The sequence below is a fragment of the Dromiciops gliroides genome, chromosome 3, assembly GCF_019393635.1.
Source record: "Dromiciops gliroides isolate mDroGli1 chromosome 3, mDroGli1.pri, whole genome shotgun sequence".
Lineage (NCBI taxonomy): Eukaryota > Metazoa > Chordata > Mammalia > Microbiotheria > Microbiotheriidae > Dromiciops > Dromiciops gliroides.
This window is the reverse complement of record NC_057863.1, coordinates 600,229,135-600,241,983: the sequence shown is the minus strand read 5'-3', so window position 1 is coordinate 600,241,983 and position 12,849 is coordinate 600,229,135. Positions and strand designations below refer to the sequence as shown.

Below are 12,849 nucleotides of genomic sequence, written 5' to 3'. Positions count from 1 at the left end.
CTACAGAGAGCCATGGCCATGTATGGGTACGATGAGATATTCACAACTGGCCAATTACAATCGCATGCACATAACAAACAAGAGGGAATTTAAATTCTAGGGCCCTGAGCCAAAATTTCAGAAAAGGTTCTGAATGCAAAATAAATAGGTTTCCAGTGTTCTCAGGAAAGGCAGGGACTGCCTGGAAAAAGCCTATGTTCACGGCTATGTGTTTTCAGCATGCAACTGAAGTCCCAGAGTAAAAAGAAATGACTGGATCAAAGAATTAAACATAAACAAAAATCATAAAAAAGGCAGATTTGAAAGGAATATCTCAGTAATGGAGGAAAGTAAACTTCTTATCCATTGAACAAATGGAAGAAAAAGCTAAAGTCATGGTGAACAGATTTGATTATGTTAAAATATGCAATAAAAATACAACCAAAGTAAAAAAAAAAAGATCAGAGTAAATTCAGCAGATTAAAAACTTGACCTGTAGCATCTCTATAATGATATAAATGTATAAGGGTGAGAGCCAGTTGCCAACAGACAAATGATCAGAGGACATGGTTAAAGGTCCCTGGCTCAGGTCCATTAGAAGATGTCACCTTTCTTGCCCCACTCAATCAGAGAATCACAAGATTTGAGAATGGGTAAATGGGTAGAGAACTCCGTGGTGTGACCTAGTCTAATCCATGTGGGAAAGGCATCCTCCCTACATTTTAGCTGACAAGTGGTTGTCCAGCCTTTGATTAAACACCTCCAAGGAAGGAGAGCCCATCACTTGTGGTAAACCTTGGACAACTCAAATAGTCAGGAAGCTTCTTCTGGCCTCAGGCCTAGATCAGCTTCCATCTCCTCATGGTTCATTCTATCCTCTGGGGCTAAATGAAGCAAGGTGAGTCCCTCCTCCACATGACACCCTTTCTAATACTTGAAAACATCAATTATTTCCCTCCAAGACTTTATCCAGGTTAAACATGCCGAGTTCTGTCATACAGGATTGCCCTTCACTATTCTGCCTGCCCTCCTCGGGACACCCTCCGGGTCATCTATGTTCTTAAATCACGGTGCCTGGAGCCATAGATAATCAATACTCGGGATAAGGTATTATAAGAGCAGAGTAGGCCTTCCACCTACCCATTCATGGATGTCATGCCCTGCATGATGAACCCAAGATTGCATTAACATTTTTGGCTGCTACTTCATACTGCTAACTCATGTAGAGACCATGGTCTAAGAAAGCCACCAGATGTTTTTTTTAAAACTGTCTAACCAAGCCTCCTCTACCTTATACTTAGGAGATTTTTTTGTATCCAGATGCAAGCCTTTACATTTATTCCTAATGAATTTCATTTTACTAGATTCAGTCAATTGGAGTCCACGGCCTGTCAAGATTCTTTTGGATCCTGATTCTACCCTCTACTGTCATGTGACCAACAGGGCCCTATTGCTTCTCAGGTGCTGTTGACTTATTTGTACATAGATTATGTGTTGTTTTCTCCCCCTCATCTCCCACAGCTTCCAGTAGAATGTAAATACCTTGAAGACAGGGAATATTTCATAGTTACTTTTGTGTCACCTTTGTGCCTTGTGTGGAGTAGGTACTTAGAAAATATTTATTGAATTGAATTAAATTTATATCAGCTGACAATTTACAAAAAAGAAAACATGTTAAAGTATTATTTGAAAATGTTCAACTTCACTAATTAACAAAGAAATGAAAATCACTCAGATATCAACTTACATCCATTAAAATAAGAAAAACTGACAAAAACAATGTGGGCAAAGTTGTAGGAAATAGTACAGAAGAGATGGGTCCTGGCTTTGAAATGTTCTAGCTGTGGTCCCTGGCTAAGTCTCTCTAAGCTCAGTCTCCTCTGCAAAGTGGGGATAATAATACTTCCATTAACTACCTTGTAGCATTGTCTTAAGTAAATTGTTTTGTAAAACTAAAAGTACACCTTCATGTTAACTATTACTATCATATAAATGATAGTACCTGTATTATGTGCTACATCTATCTATGTGTCTTTACAAGGGACACATGCCTTTGTCTTTGCAGCAGGATTTCTTTCTTTTTTTCTTTCTTTTTGCAGGGCATTGAGGGTTAAGTGACTTGCCCAGGGTCACACAGCTAGTAAGTGTCAAGTGTCTGAGGCCGGATTTGAACTCAGGTCTTCCTGAATCCTGGGCCTGTGCTTTATCCACTGAGCCACCTAGCTGCCCCTGCAGCAGGATTTCCCTCCCTCTCTAAGGTCTTTATGGTTTTTTGGAGGTTTCTCCAAACTTCTAGGAAAATCTGTATCACCTAGCCTGAGTCACCAAAAGGGATAAAGGGCGTGACAAATCAGGAAGGTAAATGGAAAGTGTTTTCCTCCACACCTCATAATAGTCACCAGGTGGGTTTGATTGTTGGAGGGCACTGCCTGTACCCTGAATTAGATAAGAAGGGATCATGGGCTTCAATGACACTAGCTTGTTTGGAAGAGGACTGGTTAAGCCCAGCAAGTCAGACATCTTCACAACCTTTAGACCTGAAGGGCTCTTTTGTGTCCTGACTAAAACAAAAGAAATGGGAATGTGGCCATTGTAAGAGCTGTAATACTGTTCTGAGGTAGAGAAATAGGTGGCAGTAATAGCAGTTGTTGGGAAGACAGCAACAATGCTAGTGCAGTGCAGCCACAGAAGAGTTTCCAAGTCTCAAAGGCAGGTAAGAAACCAGTGCAATGCTAAGCTTCACATTCACTGGCACTGAAGGGGAATAAGACATAAATGTTGCACGGAATCATGAACTGAAGGACCAACAGAAGGGTCAAAGCCTAGGAACAATGAGGCAAAGAGACATGATGAGGATGTAAGAACAAACCTGGACCATGCCTTTCATTGGTACCATGAATCATGTGCACTGTGCAGGTCTTGAGGAGGGCTGACATGACATTTTTACTTCCTAGACTGTAAAGCCCATGAAAGCCCTGACAACGACTCATCCAAACCCTGCATCTCACTAGGAATATTCTATATACAACAGGGTGTTAATCAAAAATTGATAAATCAAATTTAATTCAATTTAATGGAAGGAAAATGAGAAAGAGATAGTCCCAATGATTATTAAGGATGGGAAAGTGATCAGGGATAACCAAGAAAAATGTGAAATTACTGAATTCCTACTTTCATTCTGTTTTCAACATCAAAGGCAATGATCTCCAGATCAGGGAATCAGGGAAAATAAAACAAAAATGGTTAACAGGAAATTGAAATCTAAGATAAATGAGATTATAAAACACCATTTAGTTTAACTAACTTAATACTATTGGGTTGGATGGCATTGTATCCTAAGACACTGAAAAAAAAAAACTTGTGGATAACACTGCTGAACCACTAATCAGTGATTTTTGTGGAGAATAGAAGAGGTGATGAATAGAGGTCAGAGATGTCAATTTCCAAAAAGGGGAAGAAGATGGATTCTACAAAATACAGGATGATGAGCCTGTTGTCAATTTCTAGCAAATTTTTTTATAATTTAATAGTTAAGCTGTGAGCACCTTAGAAGGGTGCTGGTCACTAAAAATAATCATGAGTAACTTAAAAACAATTCTTGCCAGACGGAAAATTATTACTAGTACTCTTTTCTCATAAAACAATGAAAGGGTAGTTAATGAGAAAAATAAGCCTAAAAAGAGATTATCCTGAGACATTTGTAGATGAACTTAGGACAACAAATAAATATAAAATCGATAGATCTTCCAACATTTTTATAGCCTATTTTCATCAGTGGATGACAATGGGACCATTACATTTGAACTGCCCAAATGACATAATCCAAAGAAGTAATTATTGAAAAGCTTCCAAGACCTCAATATAACTTAATTTAATAAACATGGGGGGCAGCTAGGTGGTACAGTGGATAGAGATCTGGCCCTGGAGTCAGGAGGACCTGAGTTCAAATCTGGCCTCAGACACTTAACACTTACTAGCTGTGTGACCCTTGGCAAGTCACTTAACTCCAACTGCCTCACCAAAAAAAAAATAAAATAAAATAAACATGTATTGAGTCTTCTATATGCAAGGTACCATAGTAGGAGCTGGGTATACAAAGATAAACCACAAATAGTCCCTACCTTCAAGGAGCTTTTATTTGCTGGTAGGTAGAATGGGGATATAACAAGATAAGTAAATACAGGATAATCTGTGAAGGAAGAGAGTACTAACAATCAAGGGAAATAAGAAAATAAGGAAAATAAAGAAAGTAAGAGGTGGCACCTGAGCTGATTCTTAAGGGAAGCAAAGGATTCTAAGAGGTAGAGTTAAAGAGGCAACAAGGAGGAAAGCCTATTATACAAAGACATAAAGATATGAGATAGAATGGAGAATTTGGGGAAGAATTAGTAGACCAGTTTTATTGGAACAGAGAGGAGTAAGTAATATGAAATAAAAATTAGCCAAGCTGAAGAATCTTCTTTTGCAGGGTAAACCTGTGTAACAGAAATATTAATTTGGCAGAAGGTGAGCTGGAAAAAGGCAGAACAATCAGGAGGATATTGCAGTAGTCTAAATGAGAGGTAATAAAGGTCAGAACTAGGGGGGGTTGGCATTGGCATTGTGAGAGCAGGCATGGAGAAGAGAACAGAGGTGAAAGATGTTGCAGAGATAGAACTTACTTAGCCAATGACTATATATACAAGGGTAATGGAGAACAGAGTCAAGGATGACTCCAAGGCTATGGACCAGGGAGACTGGTAAAATGGAATTATCCTTTTTTTTTTTTTTTTTTTGGCGGGGCAGTGGGGATTAAGTGACTTGCCCGGGGTCACACAGCTAGTAAGTGTCAAGTGTCTGAGGGCAGCTTTGAACTCAGGTCCTTCTGAATCCAGGGCCAGTGCTTTATCCACTGCGCCACCTAGCTGCCCCCAAAATGGAATTATCCTTAACAAAAATGGGGCAAAAAGGTAAGTCTGGAGAAGGGGGAGCTTTAGAAGGGAAAATAATAAGTTTTGATTTGGATAGTTTCAGTTTGATATTCAGGTAGAGACATCCAGCAGTTACTCCAGTCCTGCTTTGGTAGGAGTAGAGCTTAAGAGAAAGTTGGCCATGAAGATAATTGACCCCATAGGAGCAGAAGAGATCACATGCAAAGAAATCTGAGAGAGATAAGGTGACCAGGGTGGTGATGGGCTGAAGGTGATGCTATACAAACACTAGCTGAAAGAACTAGGAATTTTTAACCTGCAAAGAGAAACCTGTCTACAAGTAACTGAAGGACTGCCATATGGCAAAAAGATTAGATTTGTTCTGTTTGGTCTTTAGTGGGGAGAACAAGAAGCAGTGGATCAAAGTCACAGAGAGGCAGGCTTTGGTTTGATGCAAGGAAAAACTTTTTTTTCAAACAATTAGAGAACTATCCTAAAATAGAGTTGGCTGTGTTAGGTCTTCAATCTGAGGCCCGCTGATCACTATTCAGAGAGTCAAGGAGGCTATCGAAGAGATTCCTGTTTGGGGTAGGTGATAGTCTCTGAGGTCCCTTCCAACTTGGGTCCTCTGTGATGGCTTTTATAAGTACTCTTCTATAATGGGCTTTAGCTTTATAACCATACAACTGACTTAAGAAAAACAGAGGATAGAAAATCCTTTTGTATTTACTATGTATTGGTTTCAAGAAAATAAATTTTGACTCGATAGAAGAAAATCCAGCTCTGAAAATTTGTATTTAAAAATGTAAAAAACTTAGCTTGCCACTCCTACAAAAACAGTTTGCTGATTCCTAGCCTGTCAAGATTTTTTGAGATTCTGACTCAGTTATCCAATGTGTTAGATATAGCTCCTAGCTTTGATTCATTTGCAAATTTGATAAGCATGACATCTACATCTTTCAGCTAAGTCACTGATAAAAATGTCAAACAGCACAGGGCCAAGCACAGGCCCCTGGTGAACTCCAATGAAGAGAGCCTGCAAAGTTGACATGAAACCATTAATGACAATCCTCTGAGTCTAGGCATTCAACTAATTTCAAATTCATCTAAATATATGACCATCTAGTTAACATCTGTCTTTCTTTTACAGAAGAATAGTATGAGATATTTCATTAAACACTGCAAAAGTCCAGATAAATGACATTACTACGTTACTCTTAAAAATCCTATCCACTTGACACTTACTAGCTGTGTGACCCTGGGCAAGTCACTTAACTCCAATTGACACACACACACACACACACACACACACACACACACACACACACAACCTATCCAAAAAATAAGGTTGGTCCAGCATGATGTATTCTTAAGTTATGCTGGATCTTTGTAACCATCATCTGCTTTTCTATACATTCACTAACCATTTCTTAAATAACTGAACCTAGAATTATCCAAATAAAAAAATCAAGTACAATGCTTATAATTTATAGGTTACAGCAGATACTATGACATGTCTGTGGCCATTGAAAGTCCAAGGTGACCATATGTCAAGCTTTAAGCATGCTTCTCTGACCCACCTTTGGGCCATCATAACAGAGGTTTCTACCTTTGCCACCTACCTACTCACTTCTTCTTCTTTTTTTTTTTTTTGCAGGGCAATGAGGGTTAAGTGACTTGCCCAGGGTCACACAGCTAGTAAGTGTCAAATGTCTGAAGCCTGATTTGAATTCAGGTCCTCCTGAATCCAGGGTTGGTGCTTTATCCACTGCACCACCTAGCTGCCCCTCACCCACTCACTTCTAAGGGAGGCTTCGAGAAATCAGTTTCCTTTGGGTTGAGGAGTCATGACAGTTTCAAGGGAAGGTGGCTAGATGTGGGCAAAGGCATTATGTATAAACTGCTGGCAAACTGCTTCTAATCAGACCAGTCGGTGCTGAGTAGCTACAAATCTTATTGTCTGTAAGAGGGCCTATTGAGGTGGTGGTGCTGCCAGGCATCCAAATTGTTTTTCCAAGCAACGTCCCTGCCCTGTGATGTCCTGGAATGTGAAGGTGAACTTACTACTAAATTGTGGCTTGGGAGGTACACTGAACATTTCTGGTCAGGACAATGAGGAGATGCCACATTCCCTCCAGACAAGATTGCCAGGCTGCTTGTACTGTGAGGAGCTTCTTTTCCCCCTACTATTTAGCTTCGTTCAGGTGCAGTCAGCTTGCAGGAGAAATAGGTTCAGGACTAATATATGGGAGAGACCCAATTTGAGCACAAGGACCACTTCTGTGTAGATCTACTTGTCCCTATGATGAACCTTGGGTGTTTACATGTATCAAAGTGAGCTGAGCTAAACTAAAGGTTATGACAATGGTATATACCCTTTCTCTTTTCAGTCTAGTGTTAAGTCTAGAGGTACTTCAGCAGGTTAATGAGAGGAATCATCCAAGTGAGAAGTCTGGGGGTAAAACACCTGGAGATTTCTATAAAAGGAACCACCACTGTGGGTCTTTTTGCAGCACCAGGGTTCTATCCAGGGATATGGTTTGAGGTGGAATCTAGGGGTTCCTATTGGTTTTCTATGAATTTCCAATTTCCCCATCTCTTCCAACTTCACAAATAGCCAGTGGTGGCATAGGGAGCAAATGAAAGATGGCATGGATTTCCTCATGTGAAGAGAGACATCCTCATCACTGCACTAGGCCACCAATCATCAGTCCAAAACGTCTTGAAAGACTGAGTTCCTGACAAACCTCCAAGAAAGTCAGAAAGAGAAAGGGTTCATATACAACAAAGCGTTCACTAGCAGGACCATTTTTGGTAGCAAAGAACTGGAAACAAAACAGATGTTCATTATTTGGGGAATGGATAAACAAGTTATGAGACCTGAGTATAATATCACTGCACCTAAGAAACAATCAATACGAAGAATTCAGAGAAGCCTGGGAAGACTTATCTGAACTAATACAGAGTAAAGTGAGCAGAATCAGGAAAAAACCAGACACAGTGACTACAATCATGTCAACGGAAAAGGCAATTAAAATGTCACTGATAATTATAATGATCAAGCTTATCTCCAAAGTAGAGATGAGAAAATGCACCTTTCCCCCTTCTTTGAAGAGGTAGGGGACTATGGGTATGGAATATTGTATAAACTTGGTTAATATACTGGTTAGTTCTGCTGAATTGCTTTCTTTTGCTTCTTGTTCTTTTTATTTTTTTGTTACAAGGAATTGCTTCCCTTGTTAAAAGGAAGTTAAGGGAGCAGAAAAGGATATATTTGGAAACAAAGGCGATATAGAAGCAAAATATATCAATACCTGTTACAAAATTTAAAAATACTGAATCATGAATCTGAAAAAATTCAAGGAAATGTACAAACTGAAGTGTATCACCTGGTATTCATATAGGTCATGACAGTAGGCCAGGAAGGTCATCTTCCATTCATTCCATTCATACAGTTCAGGTTGCATATCCCTTGTATGCTTAAATCCTTGATATCACTACTCCTGCCAGCTGGTCCAGCAGGTTGGGTATCAATGGGAGGCAGTCCCAAATGGCTATACAGATATGGCCAAGCTATAATTCCCTTCTCTTCGTCCTGAAAAATAGTCACAGGGATTCTGAGGAGAAGGCTGAAGGACTGGATAAACACAGCTTGCCTCAATTCTAACCTCCTTCTGATGTCTCTTTTCTCTAAAACCCTTGCAGACCTGTAGTCTCTGACCTCACTAGAACTGCTATTAGAATTGATGGTCTGGGGAACCTGATTGATGACAGCTGACTGACCTTCGTGGAGTCACTTCTTTGACTCAAAAAGCACTGTCAATACCCTGAAAGACTTTCTGGCTCAGGAATTGGCAAACGGCCATAGTTGGATACAGCCTATGTCTGCTCCAGGCAATGCTTCTGGCAGGATGAGGAGTGCAGCAATGGCAGTATTGTACACCACCAGGCAAGAGACCCTCAGCACCACCAGGAAGGGGAAGGAACAGCTTCCATTTAGGGAGAATAATTTGTAATGCCTCCCAGATCATTTTTTTTTTTGTGTGTGTGTGAGGCAATCGGGGTTAAGTGACTTGCCCAAGGTTACAGTTAGGGTTAGGGAGATTTGAACTCAGGTCCTCCTGACTACAGGGCTGGTGCTCTATCCACTGCACCACCTAGCTGCCCCCTCCTGGATCATTCTTGAGAATAGTTTTAACTAACACTGCTGACAGGAGCATTTGCTTTTTAGGAACCAAGTCCCTAAAGTTTTCAGAGACTCCCGAGTCTACCCTAGCTGGGATCCAGAACACTTGTTGATTTGCAGGCTCAATTTGGAAAATCAAAACACTGATGGCTGTGGGGGAGGGTCCTTAAGGACTGGTTGGTGAAGTGGCAGGTTATGACCCCATAGTAGTAGGGAAGGTGATCCTCAGATGGCCTAGGGCCTGGGAGATAGGGGTAGATGGGACCTTTTACTTCCCTGAGCTATAGATAGTCCCCTTAGCCCCCATTATGTGTAAATAACAATTAAGTAGGTACAGCTGACAGTGAGACTCAATGTGGTCATGTTGCCAGATGACCATGGGTAGTCTGGTGACTAAAATTCACCAGATAGGCTACACTTTCCCTAACCTTATCAGTTGAGGTAGGGATATAATATTAAGAGGCTACCCAGTCCTGTGTTCTGCCTGAGCTGGTGAATTTAGTCATTGACAAATGTGAATCAAAGGCAGGCTTCCCTAAAGTTTGGATTCGGGGGTCTCTGCTGTAACTCACCTGAAGAACTGGTCATCCCCAACCTCACTGGAAATAATACCATATTGTACAATGAAGGGGAGTTCCTCTCAAAGCCAGTGTTTCTGGGTCAAAGCCAAAAAAATTAGAAAGGAGAAAGTCAGGGAAAACATAGCAAGAAGGGAAACAATGGGGGTCAGCCAGTTGGTGACTGTTCTCTTGAAAAGCCTCTGCTTGAGACATTATTTTTCATGGGCCCTTCCTCACTCTACTATGCTGGTGTTGCTGTGGGCCTAGATAGCAGCCAGCTGCTCCCCACAATCCTGGCAGGGCAGAAGTGGCCCCAGGGAATCTCCTACAGCGACACTCCTGCAGTGCCACTTCTGCCCTTTTCCACACCCTACAATATGCCCTTCTCTCTGTCATAATAATAGCGCCACCCTTTCTAAAACCCATCCTCCCCTGATAGGAAGGATGGCCATCTTGTCTTTTTATGTATTGAGTCGGGGCAACATTGACTAGTGCCTACATCTCTCCCCTCACTTGGCATACTGGGTTGCTGTACTGCAACCTGGCATTACATGCTAGGGTGGCACATTTTTTATGTTCCAGTGCCTGCTGTTGAGCATCCCTTCTCTGGGGTTGCAGGCTTAGGAGAAAGCTCAGCTGTTATGATCAGAAAAGCAGCTCTAGGCTAGATTTTAAACAGAGTCTCATCATGGCACAGCTCTCTGATTCTGGTCTACACTACATTCTGAGAGACTCTGCAACAGCAGAAACCATAACCCCAGAACAAGAGATACATTTGTGAAAGGTCTCACACACTGCAATAAAGAGAAAAGTGAAAGGCCCTGGTGCCTCACCACTGCTAACAACTTCACCTTGATGACCTGGGCTGGCTCGCTCGCGCTCTCTCTCTCTCTCTCTCTCTCTCTCTCTCTCTCTCTCTCTCTCTCTCTCTCTCTCTCTCTCTCTCTCTCTCTCTCTCTCTCCCTCTCCTTTTTTCTGTCTCTCTGTCTTTCTCTAAAAGATTGGGCCTCCTTACCTTGCCCAGCCTAGAAGTACATGGGCTACTCTTGGCCCTTATCTCACTACTAACTGGTGCAAGTGCTTTGACCTGCTCTGTTTCTGACCTGGGCTGGATTGCCTTTCCTTAGGCAACCTGATACTAACCCTTTCCCAAGGACTTACCATACTGGTATCAGTGCAATGGTATAGACACTAGATTAGCATAGACCTCTATCGTTCAGAACTCCTGAGCTCAAGAGACCCACCAGCCTCAGTTTCCTTGGTATTTGGGATTGCATTACTATGCCCAGCTTCTGCCTACATTCAAGACACACTAAGTTTAATCAATGATGCACCAATTGTATCCTGATATCTGAGTCTTCTGATGAGCTGTAGCTCTTGACAGAAGTGGCCGAGACACCAGCCTCTCAATTTATTTGTTTTCCATAGGGCAATCCCTCCACCCTATGGCAGAAGCATCTCCTTCACGATACATATGATGCTGTGGCCTCTTCAACTTCCACAGCCCCATTCTCTTTCCTGTCACAAGAAAAAGACTGTTCTTACTGATGGTAAGATACTTTAAATGCTCCTATTTACAGATGACAATGTACTCACTGTATCAAGATCTAGAACCCTATAAAACCTTCTAAGATAAATCCACTGTAATGCAAAAAAGGTCATCCAGCCAAATGGGAAAAACAAAGTAGGAAAAAATGCATATTACCTAGATTATTACATGAAGCTAGGTGGGCAACCTACCAAATGAGTCTAGCCCAATGTGTATGCCAGTCAGCCAGTGCAGATGGACAAGGAGCTGGGTTTAGAACTGAGCTGCAGGAGAAGCTGGGGCTGGATCACATTTGAGATTCCAAATTGCTTGCCACTACAAACGCCCATCTCTCAAACACGATTTTTTTCTTGTGGTGCTCTGTGGCTAGGATGCCATGAGTTATGTGGTAAAAATTATTAAATGCTCCGTATATCAAATTTTGGCCCTCACAGTTAAACTGACTCAAGGGGCCATGAGAAGACAGCAAAATGCATTTCTAAGGATGGTTTATGACCAAGAAGGAGGATAAGAGACCTTGGTGGGGGGGGGAAAGGTATATACTGAAAGAAGGAAGTGAGTCAGTTAATGAACAAGAATGGGAGAGCAGATGAACAGGCTGGATGTCACATCAGTATTCCCAAGAAACAAGTAAAACAATAACAAAAAGAACTCCAGGAAAATGGATAGATTTTCTCCATATGAAGAAACACAAACAGGAAGTACAGAGTAGAGAAGATGCAAAGAAAGGGCTGTGATGGGCATTGGTGGAAAGATCATCACACTGATGAGAACAAGCAAAGAATGCCACACTAACCTTACTATATCAGTAGTTTAGGGGAAGGAATAACCCAAGTTTCAACAAAGTATTTTTAAAAAATTAATTAAATTTTTTTTTTTGGTGAGGCAATTGGGGTTAAGTGACTTGCCCAGGGTCACACAGCTAGTAAGTGTCAAGTGTCTGAGGCTGGATTTGAACTCAGGTCCTCCTGAATCCAAGGCCAGTGCTTTATCCACTGTGCCACCTAGCTGCCCCTCAACAAAGTATTTAATAAAGTTTCCACTGCTATTGCTCTGGACAGCCTGGAGAGATGAGGGTTAGATGATGTAACAATTAGGTCAATTCAGAGCTGAATGAATTCCTGGACCCAAAGAGTTTGATGAAGAGTCTGATGTCATCCTGGATGGAGGGGTCTAGCAGACTACTCTTAGTGGTCTGTCCTTAGTTCTTTGCTGTGAAACATTTTTAAACAGTGGCTTAGATAAAGACAGGTATCTGAAGGTTATCAGATCTGCTGATGACATAAAGCTATGGACAGTTTGATTTGGCAGACAAAAAAATCTAATGAAATCTAAAATTGCATTAATAGAGACAAAGTATTAAGATTTATGGAAATAATGATCCCACTCTATTCTATTCTCATCAGTCAGTACTGAGTACTGTGTTCAGCCCTGGGCACCAGATTTTAAAAAGGATATTGATAAACTGGGACATGGTCATAGGAGGGGCACTAGGACAGGTGAAGAAACACACCAGACAAAGACCAGCTGAAAGAATTAGGGGATGTTTAGCCTAGGGAAAGGAAGCCTGGGATGAGGAAGAAAAAAGGCCATGATGACTATCTTCAAATATTTGTTAGGCTATCATAAGGAACAGGGATGCTGAGCCTTTTCCTCTTGGCTGCA

General features: G+C 41.3%; 1 protein-coding gene across 5 annotated transcripts in view; it reads right to left on the bottom strand.

Moving 5' to 3' along the window:
- Window positions 1-12,849, bottom strand: part of PHC2 (polyhomeotic homolog 2) — a 173,285-nt gene that overhangs the window by 37,679 nt on the left and 122,757 nt on the right. The gene's annotated exons all lie outside the window — the stretch shown is intronic.